The sequence below is a fragment of the Gekko japonicus genome, unplaced genomic scaffold (genome assembly GCF_001447785.1).
Source record: "Gekko japonicus isolate JY-2015 unplaced genomic scaffold, Gekko_japonicus_V1.1 scaffold494, whole genome shotgun sequence".
Lineage (NCBI taxonomy): Eukaryota > Metazoa > Chordata > Lepidosauria > Squamata > Gekkonidae > Gekko > Gekko japonicus.
The window spans coordinates 550339-568726 of record NW_015171518.1 but is presented as its reverse complement, the minus strand read 5'-3'; the positions used below and the strand labels follow the sequence as shown (position 1 = coordinate 568726).

Here is an 18388-nt window from a genome sequence, read left to right as displayed (position 1 = left end):
ATTTAATTAATGATGATTGTTAGGATGCTGATTAGATGGCTCTTTGGTCCAGTTTTTGTATAAAATGAGTTACTTCATAACTAAAAGGGTTGGTAAATTGTGGGTATAGTACTGAAACACCTGCCTCTGTTTGTGCTCTTCCCCCAACCGCATTTGGTTCGATAGGTCTGCGGAGGTTTTTTCAGAAGGACGAACTTGACAAGGACCATTAAAAAATATATTTTTAGTTTGTCCCCAAAATGAAAGACACAGACACCAGTTCTGGGTTACACTAAGGCTTATTAATTTTTAAAGCTGAACTCCATCTGGTAAACCCTTTAGCACTCAGTGTGAGTACTCTAGAGACTACCCGATAGTGCTGGCCACTGTTTGTAAAGGAAAACATGGGCAAAATTTGTGTGGCAATGCTGTGACTCCACTTTTAGGGCCAACCTGGCAGTGATGTCATCATATCCTGGAGATGCTCTAGGATTAACTGGAAACTCTTTAGCAAAACCACAGAGTTTTGAGTGACTCTGATAATATCATAATGTAAAGTCAGGAACAAACAAACAAAAAGGCCTTCTCCAATCCACTTAGAGAAAGCTTCCCAAAATATCTGCTCAGCCCTAAAGCAACTATCTAATTCTATAGCTCAAAATGGGGAGGGTGGCTTAAGGACACGTAAGCTTTGTATCATCTGCAAATGCACCTGGTGACTGGTTGGGCAATTAAATTGCCTGTCACTCAAGTGGTTAAGACGCTGAACTGCAGGCTGTGGAAGGTCGGTAGTTCAGCAGTTCGAGACCCGGGTGCTGCATGACGGCGTGAGCTCCCATCTCTAGTTCCAGCTCCTGCCAACCTAGCAGTTGAAAGCAAGAAATTGCAAGTAGATAAATAGGTACCACTTCGGTGGGAAGGTGACAGCGTTCCGTGCGCCTTGGTGTTTAGTCATGCCGGCCACATGACCATGGAAACACCTTCGGACAGCGCTGGCTCTTCGGCTTTGAAACGGAGATAAGCACTGCAACCCTAGAGTCGGACTCGACTGGCTTTCGAGCAAGGGAACCTTTACCTTTAGCTTTTACACACAGTTTAGTTGCCCTGATTTTTAAAACTCAGAAGTTAGCAAACAACAATTTCCTTCTCCCAAAGCAGGGACTGATCCATCTTTGAGAGAGAGAGAACCAACTCTCCTCCAAGTAAAAACAAACCTCAGTTTATCATCACAACAACCCTATGAAAGAGATTATATGGAGAGACAGTAACTTGCACAATGAGGAGCATTGATTAATGGCAATCTGAGCCTCCATTTCCTGCATTCGAAGCTTTAGAGCTTCATTTCTCCATCAATCTCCAGTTCTAACATATTTATAACCTATGTTGTCCGCCCCCCCCCCCAGTTGAACCGAAGCCGATGATAACCAGGAACTAAGCTTATCATTCTTTTGATCTGTTAAAAAAGTGTCCTTACTATTTTGCATGCTAATTTAACAAACCACCCATACATATACTACTATGATACGTAATTCCATTTCATCGTCTGACGAAGTGTGCGTGCACATGAAAGTTCACACCTTGAATAAAACCTTGTTGGTCTTAAAGGTGCCCCACTGGACTCCAACATCGTTCAGTTGCTTCAGACCAACACGGCTGCCCACCTTGATCTAACTAAATGCTTACTGTTATACATTCTGGAAATAGCGTGGCATTGTATAACTGATGCCTTCTCCCCTGGCAGTACACACATGGCTGTTCACCATGCGATAACTGCAGCACTACAGGTCATTTTGCACATCTGAACAAGCCAGTCCTGTAGCTAGGGATTGTTTGGGGAGAGGGCCTTGGGGGAGCCACCAGCTAATTAAATCAAAGGTTCCAGGGCAAGGGGCTAGAGCCTTCCTCTGAGGCAACCCAGAATCTCAATGTTAATAGACTGTTAACAGCGCCACACACTAAGGCTCCTCAGAGGTCTAGGAACACTGCCGCGTTTTAAAAAAAGGAGAGCGGGGATCAAGCTTCCTCCCTTACTCCTTCCCTGAGCTGGCGATCTCTTCTGAAGCCTGGTGCAGAAAATCCAACAGGAGGAGTGAACTGCCGGTTGTTACTAGGTTCTAAAGAGACTCAGCTCTTTTGAGCTCAAAAAGGGAGATGCTGGCTGCGGTTCCCAAAGCTGCACTGGAAACATTTATGCCAATACTCTGATTTTGAACACGACTCAGTCCTTGAGGAGGAGGAGGAGGAGGAGGAGGAGGAGGATACCCTGTGAGGTAGGTGGGGCTGAGAGAGCTCTGACAGAAACTGCTCTTTTTCCAGAACAGCTGTGCCAGAACTACAGCTTGCCCAAGGTCATCCAGCCGGTGCAAGTGGAGAAGTGGAGAATCAAACCTGGTTCTCCCAGATTAGAGTCCGCGTACTTAACCTGCGGTGGCTCAAGTGGTTAAGACGCTGAACTGCAGGCTGTGGAAGGTCAGTAGTTCAGCAGTTTGAGACCCAGGTGCCGCATGATGGAGTGAGCTCCCGTCTCTAGTTCCAGCTCCTGCCAACCTAGCAGTTCGAAAGCAAGAAATTGCAAGTAGATAAATAGGTACCACTTCGGTGGGAAGGTAACAGCGTTCCGTGCGCCTTGGTGTTTAGTCATGCCGGCCACATGACCACGGAAACGTCTTCGGACAGCGCTGGCTCTTTGGCTTTGAAACGGAGATGAGCACCGCAACCCTAGAGTCGGAATCGACTGGCTTTCAAGCAAGGGAAACCTTTACCTTTACCTTACTTAACCACCACACCAAACTGGCTCTCTTTAGCACAGTATTTTCTGCTAAGTGTGCACAGTCATATTTGTGAGTGCAATGCTGTAACTGTGTGACAGGCAATCGGGGGAGGGAACCCAGGGGAGGGGGAAAGCTGAGGTTTAGGAAGCGGGGCCCATAGAAACCACGGGCCCCACCGTAGCTACGAGCCTGGAACAAGCCAACATTGCTAGAACCGTCATATCAACATATATCAGTTGATTTCTCAATGAATCACAAATGTAGCTATGGATTATCCATACTGAGTAATCAAATTATGTATATGCACAAATGTATAAGCACTCTTGCCATGTGCTGTGCCACATCAAAGATGTGCTATAGCACTGCAATATATTCAGTGTTGTGTGTATATAGCACACTGATGCAGTTTAGCCCTGCCAATACCAGTTATATGCCACTGGTTCATGATACTATCAAGCAAAAGCCTTCAATTGTAATAGCTGCTGTATGAATGCAAAAAAATTCTTGATTGTGTTAACCATTTATGCCACATATCCATGGCAATATCTCCCTTATAAATAAAAGCCGAATGGTGGTGGCACTTCTCTAGAGCATTCCACATGCTCCAAAATCAGTTCACTCTCTGATCTGTCATTCAGAGGGTCTCCCTATCCACTGGCTGCTTTGCCTGAGTCCTGCCTCCAACATTCTAAACATTTTGCTGTTCCTCCCCCCCCCCATAGCCAGTCAGAACACAGAGGTTATTTGCATATGCAGCCTCATTGGCCTTTGCCTCAGAACACAGAGGTTGTTTGCATATGCGACTTGATTGGCTTTTGCCTCTAACATTCTAAACAGTTTGTTGTTCTGAGGTAAAATGTGTCCAATCTCCAGGTGTATGACAGTCAATGTGACGTAGCAGTCAGGGCTTCAGAGCACGGGAGAGGCTGCAGGTGTGTGGGGGGTGGAAAGCTGAAGAGTGAGGGGGAAATAAAGGTAGGATGATGATTGGCTGGGAAGGAGAAAGGGTTGCCAACTGCAGGTGGGAAATTCCTGGAGATGTGAGGGATGGAGCCTGGAGAGGGTGAAGTTTCAGGAGGCATGGGATCTCGGACAGGTACAAAGCCATAGACTCCACCCTCCAAACAGGCTATTCCCTTCTGGGGAACCATTGTTGCCAATCTCCAGGTGAGGGCTGGAGATCACTCAAAATTACAACTGTTCTTTAGGTAGCAGAGATCAGTTCCTCTGGAGAAAATGGTGGACTCAGTCTCATTATACCCTGCTGAGGTCGCCACAGCAAATTGACACTGAGTGTCCAAGGCCGGGGCACCCACCCAGAGCCTCTTTCTAGAGGTCGTTGTATTTATTTCCACAACGGGCCTTTTTCCTAGTTTATTATAATAGTTATAATACTATTGGTATCAAATAATTGGCACAATTCCCTAGAAGCTTCTGAAAAAGGCTGTTTTGAAACAAATGGGAAGGAACTGCATGAAAGTATATCGGAGTTCTTGAAATGGTCCCATTCATTTCCTTTCAGTGAAAGTTTCCAGAATATTGCACCCATTGCAAAAACAAAGTCTGTATTATTTTTACAACTAGGCACCAAAGCTTTCTTTATTTTACAGTAAAGACATAGCTCTTATTCCATACTGGTATGTAGAGATCTCTTGCCTGCACTGTAGTGCCTTAAGCTGCTGCATCTCAAAACAGGAATAAGAGTGTGCGAGAACATATTATGAAGTGAATTATTTTAAGTGTGTACAGATAGAAAAATTATGCTGAACTTTGGTTAGCCATGTAACTATTTGGTGACATATTTCTGGATTAGTAAATCTAAGTTCTGACAATGAAGATCAAGAATGCAGAAACTTGGAAAACTGCTTCAAAACTTACTAGGGATGGAAGCTTTAGTTGTATTGCTCATCACCTACTCTGTAAGGTGTTCCTTTTTTGACAGAGGTGACCATAAAGGCATGGAAAGAATACAGCCCAGCAGTGGTACATGCAAAGTCATGCTGGTTAGCTCCTTAACCAAAGCTGTCTTGATGTCCAACCCAGCATCAGCACAGATGTGCTTAAGATGGGTACTACCCAGGAGTCATTTGGGGGGGACGCGGGGGGACGCCATCCCCCCGGGTGAGGTGCGGGAGGGCGGGGCCTGGAGCTCCCTGCTGGTGCCCGCTGGAGGTCGCCGCCGGCTGTGGGGAGGACACACTTCCGGTGATGTCAGGGTGTGTGGCATATGCTAATGAGTTATGCTAATGAGTCCCCCTAGCTCTTTTTCTACGAAATGACCCCTGGTACTACCCACAAATCATCAAAATATCAGCACACTCTTGTAAGACATGACATCATCATACCAATGTCAAGGCGGAGGTGTCACTGCCTTGGTATACTGTATTAGCCTACTTCAAAATAAGGCTAAGCTTTCTCTTGTGACTTAATTAAAAGAATTACAAAGCTATTCCAGAAGTTCAAGTTATAGAGCTGCCATCTTAAGCACTCTTACTAGGAGCAAGTATGTCCCATTGAGAGCTCACAAAATACAGGAGATGTTTTATATCCACTTTAATTTTGTTTTTCTCTCATTAGCTTTTCAAAAATAACCCACACCTTCCATGTTAGGTAGTAAATGTAATTTAAAATTTACTCAAATTGAGAAGGCTACAAATATGTAAATGTATATAAAGCAGAAAATGTTTTTGCACATGCAAGCCAACAAATTTAAAACACACAGGTGCACCACTCAGCAACAAGGGAAAATTAAGGCAACACATATTTGGATGTGAAATGTAATGCAATGACAAATTAGCAGCCGAAGGAGTGACAGATTACTTTCAATCACCACATGAGATTCATTGCTTTCAAGACCTCCTCCTGCTTCCTTGCTCTCATATATCCCCCCCACACACACACCCATTGCCAAATCACAGTGTTGTAGTCACAGAAGAAGCCACAATGAACAGATGCCCTCTGTCAGGGTCTAAATATTAGACCTAAAAATGTAACCGGTAAATATTTACTTAATTAATTAATTAATTAACTGGTTGTGGGAAGGGTGGAGCACAAATTAATTAATTATTGCTATGAGTCGGCTTTGGCTGGGAGGGTGGGGTAAAAATCCAATAAATAAATATATACACACACACAAATAAATATATTCAAGGTATGTTTTAGAATATCAATAAAGGAGATGTTGGAACAGAAGAAGTATGTGTGAAGTATGAAAGTGAGATAAGGTTGAAAGGCTGAAATTACTGGAAGATTACAAATGATGTGATAATAAATGGACTAAAATCCATGGAAGATCATAAATAGAGTAAGAATAAACAGCAAGAATAAGAGGTGGTTTTATATCCCATGCTTCACTACCTGAAGGAGCTTCGGAGCAGCTTACAATCACCCTCCCTTTCTCTCCCTACAACAGACACCCTGTGAGGTAGGTGGGGCTGAGAGAGCCCTGAGAGATCTGCACAATGAGGTCACATGGGAACAGGAAATAGGTTTTGAAAACCAGTGTTCAGCAAAATCCTAACTACTACAAAAATATTTTGAGGGTAACCTAGGCCTTGACAAAATTTCTTCAGTTTAACAAGCCAATCCACAAATTTACGAACCAGATTTATTTTTCAGCCTACACGAGTTAATGTTTTAATGACCATACTTACTAATTACTGCTATCACAAAACTTAAGCCTAAACTCTTCACAGTTTCTTCTCATTTTTAAAGCTATAACAAAAGTGTTCTAGCCTATAAATAAATATGGGGTAACCCAGGTTATCATTGCAACAAAAAGCTACCCTCTATAACCTACATAAACTTTGTACTTCTACTGAGAATCACCAAGAGGCACCTACTGAAAATATTGGCCGCTGAAAATACTGGGCACCACAATATAATTTCTAGGCGCCATGGCACCCAGATGCCTGAGATTTGTTGAGCCCTTGGGTAATCCACCTCTTGAGTTTAAAAACTATGGGTTGGATCCAGACACCCACTTTTCCCTACTACATCCCTCCATCATATGGTTTTTCTCCACACAAGTTCCATGAAGGCCAATATAGCCTTTACGGGTGGTCAAAGGGGACCCCTTCTCCCTTTTTGACCAAAGGAAAAACTGGTTGGCTCCAACTCTATGACTGGAGTTCAGATGGCATACAAGGTACTGTAGCAACCTGAAATACAATGCACAAACATAATGGCAATAGCCACTTCAAGGAGGTGAGGAGGGAAGCTAGAGCTCATTTTGGTTTGTCTGTCCCACCTGACTGCTTATCCTCTCACTCTTCCACAGTGGGCAGGAGTGGAAAGTGAATTGGTGGGGACAGTGGGCAGCTGGGTGAAGGAGATTTTGTGATGGGAAAAGTGAGAGCTGGCAAGGGGAGCAACTGGAGACACCATAGGGGGAGGGGAAGAATACTGGTTGTGGGAAGGGTGGAGCACAAAGCAGGAAAGGGAGGATGAAGGAAAGATGGGAGAGGAGCAGAGCTGGCACAAGAAAGGGGAAGCGAGGGCTGGTAGAAGAGAATGGGATTCCCCTTCCTCTTAGGTTCTGGTCTTGTTTTATTTATTTATAAGCTGCCTTAACAACTACTCCTATGAAAGCTTAAAGCTTCTTTCATAATATAAAATGTAGAGATACACACGACACAGCCACAAGAATCAGTCTAACTAGGAAAATTCTAGGTTCCATATGGAGGTTGGCAATCATAGCTGGCAGAAGGGATTTCGGAGTCTAGGGACTGTGTCTGAAAAACTCTCGCCTGGGTCCCAGCTAATCTAACTACAGTAATGACTGGTTCCCACAGGAAGCCTGTGCAGTTTGATGAAGGTGGAGGTGGTACTTTAGATACTGTATACATAAGGCACCAGTATCTTGAATTGTGAGGCCTGCCACTTGTCCTCTTTACCCTTACCACTTATGGCTTATGAAATCTGTCAAAGGAGATCTGATAACAATAGCAAAAAAACTCCATGGAAGACAGTGTGGTACTTCCAGCCCTGAAAGAGGCTATAAGACCACTTTTAAAGAAGCTATTTTTAGTATCTGCAGGGGTCATTTCCTGCTGGAGCACCCCAGAGCAGCGCTCCGGCAGGAAGGAGCCCAAGCCCCGCCCCACACCCACGAAGACACTCAAGGATTTAAATGCCTGGGTTCCCTGCCTGATCGGCATGACTGCCACGGTGGGTTGGCTGGAGATGGGGAGGGCAGGGAGGCAGACATGCCTGCCTTCCCCCCTGAGCCTCTCTGCTTTTGCGGAGAGACGGGGGGGGATTTAAATGCCTGGGTTCCCTGCCCGATCTCCTCTGATTTTCTCTGAATAGCTGTAGACCAATATCCAACTCCAACTTCTATTAGGAGAAAGTGGAATTTAAAAAATGCATTGGATGAGGCTGAGTAATTAGATCCTTCTTTTGATTGGGATTCAGACCCACTAGTGAAGTAGAAAGCACCTTGGTCGTCCTGTTGGAGGACCTGCACCAATCAACCAGCAGAAGGTGTGTTTTCCTACTAGTCCCCTTGGATCTCTCTGCAGCCTTCAATACCATCAGCCATGGTATCCTTCTGGACCACATTGCTGGGATGGACCTAGGAGGATCAACATCAAGAGCAGATTCCAGAAAGAGAGGGGAGACTTCTGCTTGGTTCCTGGGGCATTAGCAAATAGGGTATCAAAAGGGTTAATCTTGTCCCCCAATATTTCTAACATCTGATTGAAGCCACTTGGAGATTTGTGGCATAGTTATATCAGTATGCTGATAATACCAGAGTCATTTCACCACCCAAGTAACCCAAGTAGATGAATGGAGTGTCCATTGTGGCTTCTCTTGCTCCCAGCCAGCAGGCATGGGAAGAGGCAACAGGTTTAACTTGCACTTGGCATCACCTTTGTCCACAGACAAACTCCAGGGGCACTGCCAGTACCACTGGAGCTCAACTTGTTGCCTGCCACCAAAGGGAATAGCCTAACCTTGTCTCCTCTCAAACCCAAAGCCACCACCTGGGTCCAAAGGGAATGGCCCAGGGGCACTTGCAGCACTATTAGATGCCCATGGATTTCTAAAAGGAAGTAATTGGTAGAAACTTTCCGGCTGATCTGAGGGAACTGGAAGGCACACATGGAACAGGTTCATTCCAAAAGTATGCTGGCCACTAACAGATCCCAAACCAGCCAATAAACACCCTCCACAGCTCAGACAGGACTAAAGAGACACAATACTGCACTTTCCATCCTCTGAGTCCATGCAGATGCAATACTGCTAATCTCGTAACCATAGTCCGCATTCTCCCTATGTCTCTTGAGTGGTTTCTCGTCTTTGCTTAGGGCTTTTCTGCACATTCAATTTACTCCTGATTTTCATGGCAGTCAAGCCACAAGTACTGGAATTGGTTTTGGCATAGTTCCTCTGCAAGCTTGCCCTCCCTCTGCATCTTCAGTTCTGGAGACAATCTATTTTCTTCCACATGTGCTTTAAATAATCAGGATTTTCAAGGGAGGGTGGTGGCATCATTGGTGGAATCACAGGACCCCCTTTTTATTTTTTGTGCATGCTTATATCGATATATCAATATGGCTGCATTTTTAAAAAATGTCACTGAAATATCAATGTACTGGTGTAATGATAAATCAGACAGGTTCTCTGAATTCTCAGCTTTTTAAAAAGTAAGTCTCTAGTCACTTCCCTTGCGTAAATATGCATTTTTCCTTATATCTCCCCAAGGGAAGGGGTTACAGACTTACCTTTTAAAATTGAGAGCTGTGAATTCGGAGATTCTGCTTGACCTATCATCACAATAGTATATCAATATCTTAGGGTTGGTTTGTTTTTTTGAAAAACAAAAAACAAAAAAAACCCTCCATGTGTCTTCAGGTGGGGGGGGAGGATAGGGAATTGTTTGATGATAACAACAGTCTAATCATGAAGAGTGGACTGGATGTGGGTGGTGGAATGCATAAGGAAAAAGGCAACTCAAAATCAGCTTCCAGAAAAAGGTTGGGGTAAAAGTGGTCTAACCCCCCCCCCCCCCCCGAAAGAATGGAAACAACAACAACAAAAGTAGTGAAAACTAAAGGCACAAAAATGTGTGCGGAAACCAGGGGATAAACTGCAACAGCATGGGGCTAGAACCAATGGAAAAAATCCATGCAGAAAAGCCCTTATGTTAGCTACCATGTTACATTTCAGTTTCACATTACATGTGCACTAAAACAAAATATGATTAATGTAAACCATGGCTCCCTCACAAACCAGGGACTAAAACCATGGTTTGGTTGGCAAACTGATTTTGAGGAAGCCTTATCTTTATTAACCATGGTCTAAATCAGTCATATTGAGGTTTGCCAGCCCCTAGGTCTGGGCGGGGGATCCCCCGATTTCAGGGGCTGCTCTCTGCCATGGCCCAGCTGGCCAGTGGGGAAAAACTTGCCCCTAGACAGGGACGTGATGATGTCACCTGGAAATGACAACATCGTGTCGGGTACATTATGCGGGGATGATCTGGTATTTGGGCAAACTCTATGGTTTGAAGGTGAAAAAAACATAGTGTTTCGTCCAAATACCAGTGCATCCCTGCGCGGTGTCCCTGATGCGATGACATCAGTTCTGGGTGATGTCATTGCATCGGGGGCATCACATGACATCCCTGCCCACCCCCAGAACACCCTCCAATTCCCCGTGCCAGAGCAATGAGGGAACCTGGTAACCGTATACATGTTTGAAGGCTGGAAGTGGTGCAGAACTCACCCTAAAAGTGAGAGGAGGGAAGAGTACGCAGGCTCCTGTTTTGTAAACCATGGTCTGTAGAAAATTGCTGCATTACATCTGAACTCAAGTAATACTATCCAGTTTAGCTTATCTGGTTTTTTTATCTTATTTTGTTTTTTTATTTGCCTTATAGGAAATTTACAGTATGCAAATAGTGCTCAAGACTGAATAAAGCCCAGTAACAGATTTTTTAAATTTCCAAAGGGCAAATATTTTTCTATTGCTGCTGTGTCCTGAAGGAGTTCTATCTATGTTCCTAGGACAGAAGAAGTAGATTTCTATGAAAATAAATCAGGTAAATTCCATCTCCAAAATATCTGAGGCAACCTGAGGAAGAGTCCCACGTCACTCACTTGTACTCAATAGTAGGTTCTAACAAAGCTATTGTCTCATTTGCTCTGTGAGATAAAGAGTCACTGTAGACATCATGACCAAATCTCAGTTTGTTCATGATGGGCATGAACCTGGTTAATCATTGTGCCACACACTCCCTCCCTCCCCCTCTCTACCGCACTCCCACAGCACACGGAAATAAAAGGTGGACATTCCCAACCAACTCCAGCTAGTTGTGATGTCCAAATGCAGGTGCCAGGGCTAGCTACAGGCCAGTGTTAGTCTTGATTTCAGACAAACTGAGGACTGTTTCCGGTTTCAGAATGCAGCCTGACAATTTGGCAAAATAAAAAAACTCAGGCTAAAATCTTAGGTACATTTAACTTTGAAGCAAGTTCAGTAGAAATCAATTAGAATTTAGCCTTGCAAAAGTACATAGTGTGCAGTGTGGTGCAGCAGTTAGACGGAGCGGTGGCGCAGGGAGCAAAAGCACCTGCCTTAACATCTAGCGAACAGCCTGTAGGCTGTTCGAGACCCACCGCAGTGAGCGCCCGGCCCTAGTCCCAGCTCCTGCCCACCCAGCGGTTCGAAAGCCTTAACAACTTGCGAGTAGATGAATGAGTACCTGCCTTAGAAGGCAGGGAGCACCCTCCTCCATTGGGAGGTAAGGTGGGACCCTAGCAGCGGCGATTCGGCGAGCGGCGGCGGCGGAGTGGTGTGTAATGCCGGCAGCAGGCGAGGTGGTGAGTGGAAGTAAAGAAAAAGACGTAACATCGAGCGGTGGACCGGCGGCGGAGGCGGAGCCAGGAAGCACAAAGACCCAGCGGCGCAGGCGCGGCGGAGCCTGAGGGACGGAGCCGGAGCCACGCTGCGGTCGGCGCGCCCTGCACAGATGTCATTTTAGGGTTGCCAGGCTCCAGGTGGGGCCTGGAGACCTCCCAGAATGACAACCAGTCTCCAGACATCACTTCCCCTGGACAGAATGGCGGCTTTAGAGGGTGGAGTCTATGGCGTGATACCCTGTTGAAGACCTTCCCCTCCCCAAATCCTGCCCTTCCCAGGCTTCACCGCCCCGCCCCCCCGAATCTTCAGGCACTGCCCAACCCAGAGCTGACAACCCTCCATAGAATCCACCTTCCAAAGCCGCCATGTTCTCCAGAGGACCCGATCGGCTTTTGATGGCTCAGAAGCTTTTGATGGCTCAGAAAATTTGATGATTGGCATTCCAATTTGGACTTTGATATTGCCTCTATGCTAGAGAAGACTCTGACTATTTCTATTATCTTTGCACTTTGGCCTATTGATTTATATCATACTTGTTGTTATGCTTATTTGATTTACATTTCATTATATCATACTTGTTACTTTGCTTATTTGATTTACATTACACTTGCTGTTATGCTTATGTGATCATTATATACTTGCTTATTTGCTTGTAAGTTGTTTTTGCCTAGTGGTGTTCTTTTTTTTGTTTAATAGGCTTGCCAAGTCCCCCCGGGGGGTGGGGAACCCCCCGCCCCAGAGGCCCGTTCCCCGCCGCCGCCAGATCGGGCCCCAGGGGGAACTCCACCCCAACATGCACGTCACCTGGAAATGACGCGGGCACGCCGGCACGCTGAGGGTGGGGCCACGGTCATCCGAGGGAAAACTCTATGGTTTTCCCTCGGATGGTCGTGGCCCCGCCCCAGTGTGCCTGGCGTGCCCGTGTCACTTCTGGGTGACATGGATGCGGCGTGCGCACGCTCCAGCCGCCAGCCGGGAGTCCCCCGCTGCGGCTCAAGTCATACTTGGCAACCCTATTGTTTAACCATTACTTATTTCTATATAAAACAGGGGGGCAGTGGCACCTTAAAAGCTACCAAACATTGTTCCAGCATAAGCTTTTGTGACTCAGAGCTCACTTTCTTCAGATGCACTGAAGTGTAAATCCATTGGGCTTGATTTCATATACACAAGAAAAAACTGTGGGGGGGAGGATGCTAGAAGAAAGGTCACCAAGTGGAATGACTGGAAAGGTGGCTGAGAATACTGACAGCTGGCTGAGGGTGGCTGGTCCATACAGCTGCAGCATATGGAGAGGGAGTGCCCCTAGGCCTTAGATGGGATTGGGTGTGGCTCCAAGGAGCAGGGCATCAGACCTAGGGGCAATTCCATAGGGCCTGTAAGGCAGAGATGTTCCGCCAGGTGTTTGGTTGAGGACAGCGATGGTTTACATTATGGTTGGCACCCTTCCTGCATCTCTGTCCCCTGAAAGATCTAATCCCCCCCATACCCATGAGGCACCCAGAGGCCGGAAATGGGAGGGAACTACAACATTTTGCCACTTGGTTATAATTAATGAATTATATGTTTTGATAATGGTTTTTATGGTCTCTATTTTAATTTTGTACATCCCTGAGAGCCCCACAGTCGTGGGGATTAGGCGATTCAAAAATGCAAATAAATAAATAAATAAGGGTGCAATCTTAAGGAGATGGTGTGCCGGAACTGGGTGGTTTTGGACCGTGGGAAAGAACAGAAGCCCAGGCCTGGGGAAGAGAACTTCCAGAGGGAGTAAAGGCAACTATTCTGTGAGAGCTAGTTTGGTGTTGTGGTTAAGTGCGTGGACTCTAATCTGGGAGGACTGGGTTTGCTTCCCCACTCCTCCACTTGCACCTGCCTGGATGACCTTGGGCAAGCCATAGCTCTGGCACAGCTGTTCTTGAAAAAGAGCAGTTTCTGTCAGAGTTCTCTCAGCCCCACCTACCTCACAGGGTGTCTGTTGTGGGGAGGGGAAGGGAAAGGAGTTTGTAAGTCGCTCTGAGACTCCTTTGGGTAGTGAAGGGCAGGGTATAAATCCAATCTCTTCTTCTTCTCTTCCTCCTCCTCCTCCTCCTCCTCAGGATTGAAGGAACTTTCAGAAAGAGAAGGAGGAAAGGGTACCTCTCCAACATAGAGCATGATGATCTGTTGGACTGAGTTACTGAGGAAGTGGGATGGAGTCCCGACCACAACCTAGGCTCCTGCAGGCAAAACAGCTGCCGATGCCACACCCCATTATCTCTATCCTGGCCCCAGTCACAACAATCCAATCCAAGGGGCAATAAATTCACTCAGCAAGGGTATGAGAAACTTCCAGTTATTGTCAAATAGTTAAAATGTAAAACTGTAAAAATATAAATAGTGCAATCCTATGCATGTCTGCTCAGAAGCACAAACTTTGGTGGACATGTACAGATTTTTAATTTCTAGCTTACATTTAAATCCCACCTTTCCCCCTTCACAGAACTCACGGGGGCACACATAGGATTTCCAGGAGTGTTTCCATCTAGGCCATCTGTGTCATATGCCTTTCAAGCACATCCTGGAAGCCTACTCTGAGTAAATTTTTGCCAGAGGAATAAGAGACCTGCATGAAAAAGAAAAGAAAGAAGGCAGCACAAGACTGTTGGTTTTAGGCTACGATCCTTGACAGTATGAAGCTGCTATACAGTGACAGCAGCCATGAAATTAAAAGGCGCCTGCTCCTTGGGAGGAAAGCGATGGCGAACCTAAACAGCATGATAAAAAGTAGAGACATCACCCTGCCAACAAAAGTCCGCATGGTCAAAGCAATGGTATTCCCAGTAGTCATGTATGGCTGCGAGAGTTGGACTATAAGGAACGCTGAGCACCGAAGAATAGATTCTTTTTAACTATGGTGCTGGAGAAGGCCCTTGAGAGTCCCTTGTACTGCAAGGAGATCAAATCAGTCAATCCTAAAAGAAATCAACCCTGACTGTTCCCTGGAAGGCCAGATAATGAAACTGAAGCTCAAATACTTTGGCCACCAAATGAGAAGGGAGCACTCACTGGAGAAGACCCTGATGCTGGGAAAGATTGAAGGTCAAAGAAGGCGGGGACGGCAAAGGATGAGATGGTTAGACAGTGTCATAGATGCAACGAACATGAAATTGAGCCAACCTCAGAGGACGGCGGAAGACAGAAGGTCCTGGCGTGATATGGTCCATGGGGTCTCGAAGAGTCGGACTCGACTGTGCGACTGAACAACAAATACAGTAAGACCACGGGTCTAAAATATTGCTTACATTTACTAGCAGTGGCTCTCCAGGGTCTGAGGAAGAGATCTTTCACATCACAACCTACCTGATCCTTTAACTGGAGATGCTGGAGATTGAACCTGGGGCTTTCCATGCAGAAAAGTATAAGTTCTACCACTGAGCACCTCCTCTCAGTCAACAAGGCTTCCAAGTCGAAATGGAACAAAGAATCTTTGCATGTTGTGCCCCAAACTACAGGAATACACTTTGCTAGAATTATATATGGCCCCACTGCTGGACCTCCTGATGGCATCTGGTATTTTTGGCTACTGTGTCACAGAGTGTTGGACTGGATGGGCCATTGGCCTGATCCAACATTGGCTTCCCTTATGTTCTTATATTTAACACATACTGTTTTACTTCACTTATACTCTATCAATAATTCTTATATCCAACTCTGGGTTGGATCCTGCAGGTGACTTTCACTAGCAGAGACACTTTCCTCTGGTGGAAAGAGTCTTTCCTGACACAAGTGCCTTGTGCGTCACAGGAAAGCTTCTTCAGTCTGAGCAAAGTGTCCCTGCAAGTGGAGCAGATGTGCTGGATTCAACCCCCTGGATGAAAGGTCAGTATTATTATTACCCCTCACAGTGTAGATGGGTAGTTGAGAATGTGAAAAGAGCAGCTTTCCCGGGGTCACCCAGAAAGAGATGAGATTTGAGCCAGAGAATTCCATCTCTCAGCTCACTCTTTGCCATGACATCACATCAGTTCTAAAGTACACAGAATGTTACTGGCCTTAATTGAATGTCGCCTGCCAACTCTTGAACCTGCCCCCTAAATGTATCTGTTTTGGAAACTCTTTCTCTTGCTGCAGATTTCTCAAGGTAAAGTTGTGTCCATGCAGGAAAGGAAAGGCATTCTGTCCGTGCTTCCGTCATTTTAGGCTTGCTAACCTCAAGGTAGAGCTATGAGCTCTCAGAATTACAGCTGATCTCCAGGCTAAAGAGATTGTTTACCCTGGAGGAAATAGCTGCTTTGGAGGGTAGACTCCATGGCATCACATCCCTGCTGAGGACCCACCCCTTCCAAACTCTGCCCTCCCCAGGAACCACCCCCAAATCTCCAGGAATTTCCCAAGCTGGTGTTGGCATCGCCTCTTCATCTTACATAATCTCTTCATCATATTCCAAGGGTGAGGCCTGGTATTGAAAACAGGGTTCTGATGCTCAGAGGAATCCTGGACCCCTAACATACTACTACTCCTGCCTTTAAGGACAATATCAGTTCTGGTGTAGTTGTCAGCAAACACAATACATTCTTTGCTTGTTCTTCCCCCAAAGCCCAGGATTTAATTAAAGATTGCCCAGGTTTGCTTCATCTGCTTTCATCTAGTGCCCCTATTTTGGGATTTTTTGAACACACACCATCTCATTCTTTCCATCCTGATGTTGCCCAGGTCCCTCTTCCCCAAGAGAAGCTGGCTGTCCCATCAATTTATTTCCTCCCTCTAACTGGTAATATGAGTGCACTCGGTCAGAATTCAGTGTCAGTTCTTTGTGTTTTAATGTTACCCACTTGAACACTGTCAATTTGGCTTATAATTCTGAAAGAGAGAAGTGGGAAAGGAGGAAGAGTTGGATCTGATCTTTTTTATAGCAGGTCACCCTGGTGGATCAACAAACTTTCCTTCTTGACTTCCGGTCTATGGAACAGCAATGGCGGACGCTTTTCCCAAGACAGGGAAGGGCGGTTCGCACGCCAGTGGCCTGGAGGGGTGCCACCTCAAGTGACACCCCTGAGAAGCCTTTGTGATAGGCTCCAGGCCAGGGGGCTTTTGAGGGGTAGTCTCTTCGATGGCACAATGCCGGAGAATTGAGGCTCCCCTCCGCCCCGACGGTCCAGTCGCTGAGTGGCCTTTGGGCATAAGCTGGACTGACCAGGACAAGCGCCGGAGATCAAGCGGAATGGCGTAAAACTGAGCATGGTCAGAGAAACTGACCGACAATGAACGTGAGTTCTGAATAAAACGGAGTAGTTTGAAAAGCGATCCCCCCCCCCGCGGTTGAAAACAGTGATCGCAAAGAAGGACGCCTCTTGTGTGAATGAGCGGCTAATGAACATGAAGGGGGAGAGGGGAGAAAGTAAACCGAAAGTGTTTTGAGAGACTTATCTGAATCGCGAAGTTGTTTGGCGAGTTTTCCGAGTTGTGTGGAAGCGGTAGAAACTGTAAACAAAACGGGGAAGATGGCGGCCCAGCAGAGAAAGTTTAAAACGAAGCCAGGCAGTCAGAGTCCGAGACCAGAAGAGAGAGCAGATGTCCTCAAACTCCTGGCGGATATGCTCAAGCCGGTGATGCAGCAACTCGATGGTATTAAGCAGCAATTGACCGTGATGAATAGAAACTTTGCAGCACAGCAGCTTCAGCTGAATGAAACAGAGAAAAAAGTGGAGCAGGCAAACAAAAAAATTAAAGAGATAGACACCACAAGCAAGAAGTTGAAGAAAAGGTTGGGAGAGGTGGAAACGAAGCAGAATTGCCAAGAGAATCGAGTCTTGCAGCTACAGATGGGAAAAGCTAACATGATTCTCAGGTTTCAGGGGGTTCCTGAAACGGATCGTTTTAAAAGCAACTTCAGCAACTCCACTGAAAATGGGAAATGTAACCATCAAAACCTTAAAGGACATTGCATTTGAAATTAGACAAAAGAGGAAAAATTATAAGGACTTAATTTCTTTTTTTCAAACTAATGGGATATCGTACAGGTGGGCGGTTTCGGAGGGTGTCATCTTTAAGATCAACGATAGAAGAGAGAAGATAGATTCCACTTTTAAAGTTAAAGAATTTTTGAAACGTCAGCTGGGGACAGATGATGGATCTAAAGAGGGAGAATCGAAGTCTAGTGACTCTGCTACCTCGGGAACGGAAGAGGATTCTGCAGCAGAAAAGGGTGCTGGACCTGCCAGAGTGGTATACGATTTTAGAGACAGAAAGCCGAAGTAAAGGCAGAAGGACTTGGAAAATGGCCTTTTGAAGCGAAGAATAAGAAGATGATCAGAGACTTCTCTCATAACAACTAACAACATATAAATAGCGAATAGTTATAAGCAAGAACTCTACAAGTATATTGTGATATTAAAACTAACTGTACTAACATTTTTACTAACAGTGAAAAGATCTCCTCTTCTTGGGGTTTTAGTTTACTGTGGTTTGCTTTTCTTTATCCTTAGTTGTAGTCCCTTCCCTAATATTTCTTTGTAGTTTTTGTAGTATTTGCAAAATAAAAAAATTTCCCTCCGGGGATTTAAAACAAAAACAAAAACAAGCTTTCCTTCTTTAACCCATCCTAGGAAATGTTTGGAAAACTGGCACTGAAACTGAGCAACACAATTTCTTAGACTGAAAGAAACATGTGTAGATATTCCTCAGCACCCTAGACCACTGTCCTAAATCCCGAAACTGATTTTAATGAGAAACTGCAGAGCTTTTAATGTCCCTTCAAGTGCCAGAATTATGTCAGGATGAGAAACGGG

General features: G+C 45.5%; 1 protein-coding gene across 2 annotated transcripts in view; it reads right to left on the bottom strand.

Moving 5' to 3' along the window:
• The window catches only part of SAMD13 (sterile alpha motif domain containing 13), a 67723-nt gene that overhangs the window by 48690 nt on the left and 645 nt on the right, over positions 1-18388 (bottom strand). The window lies entirely within an intron of this gene.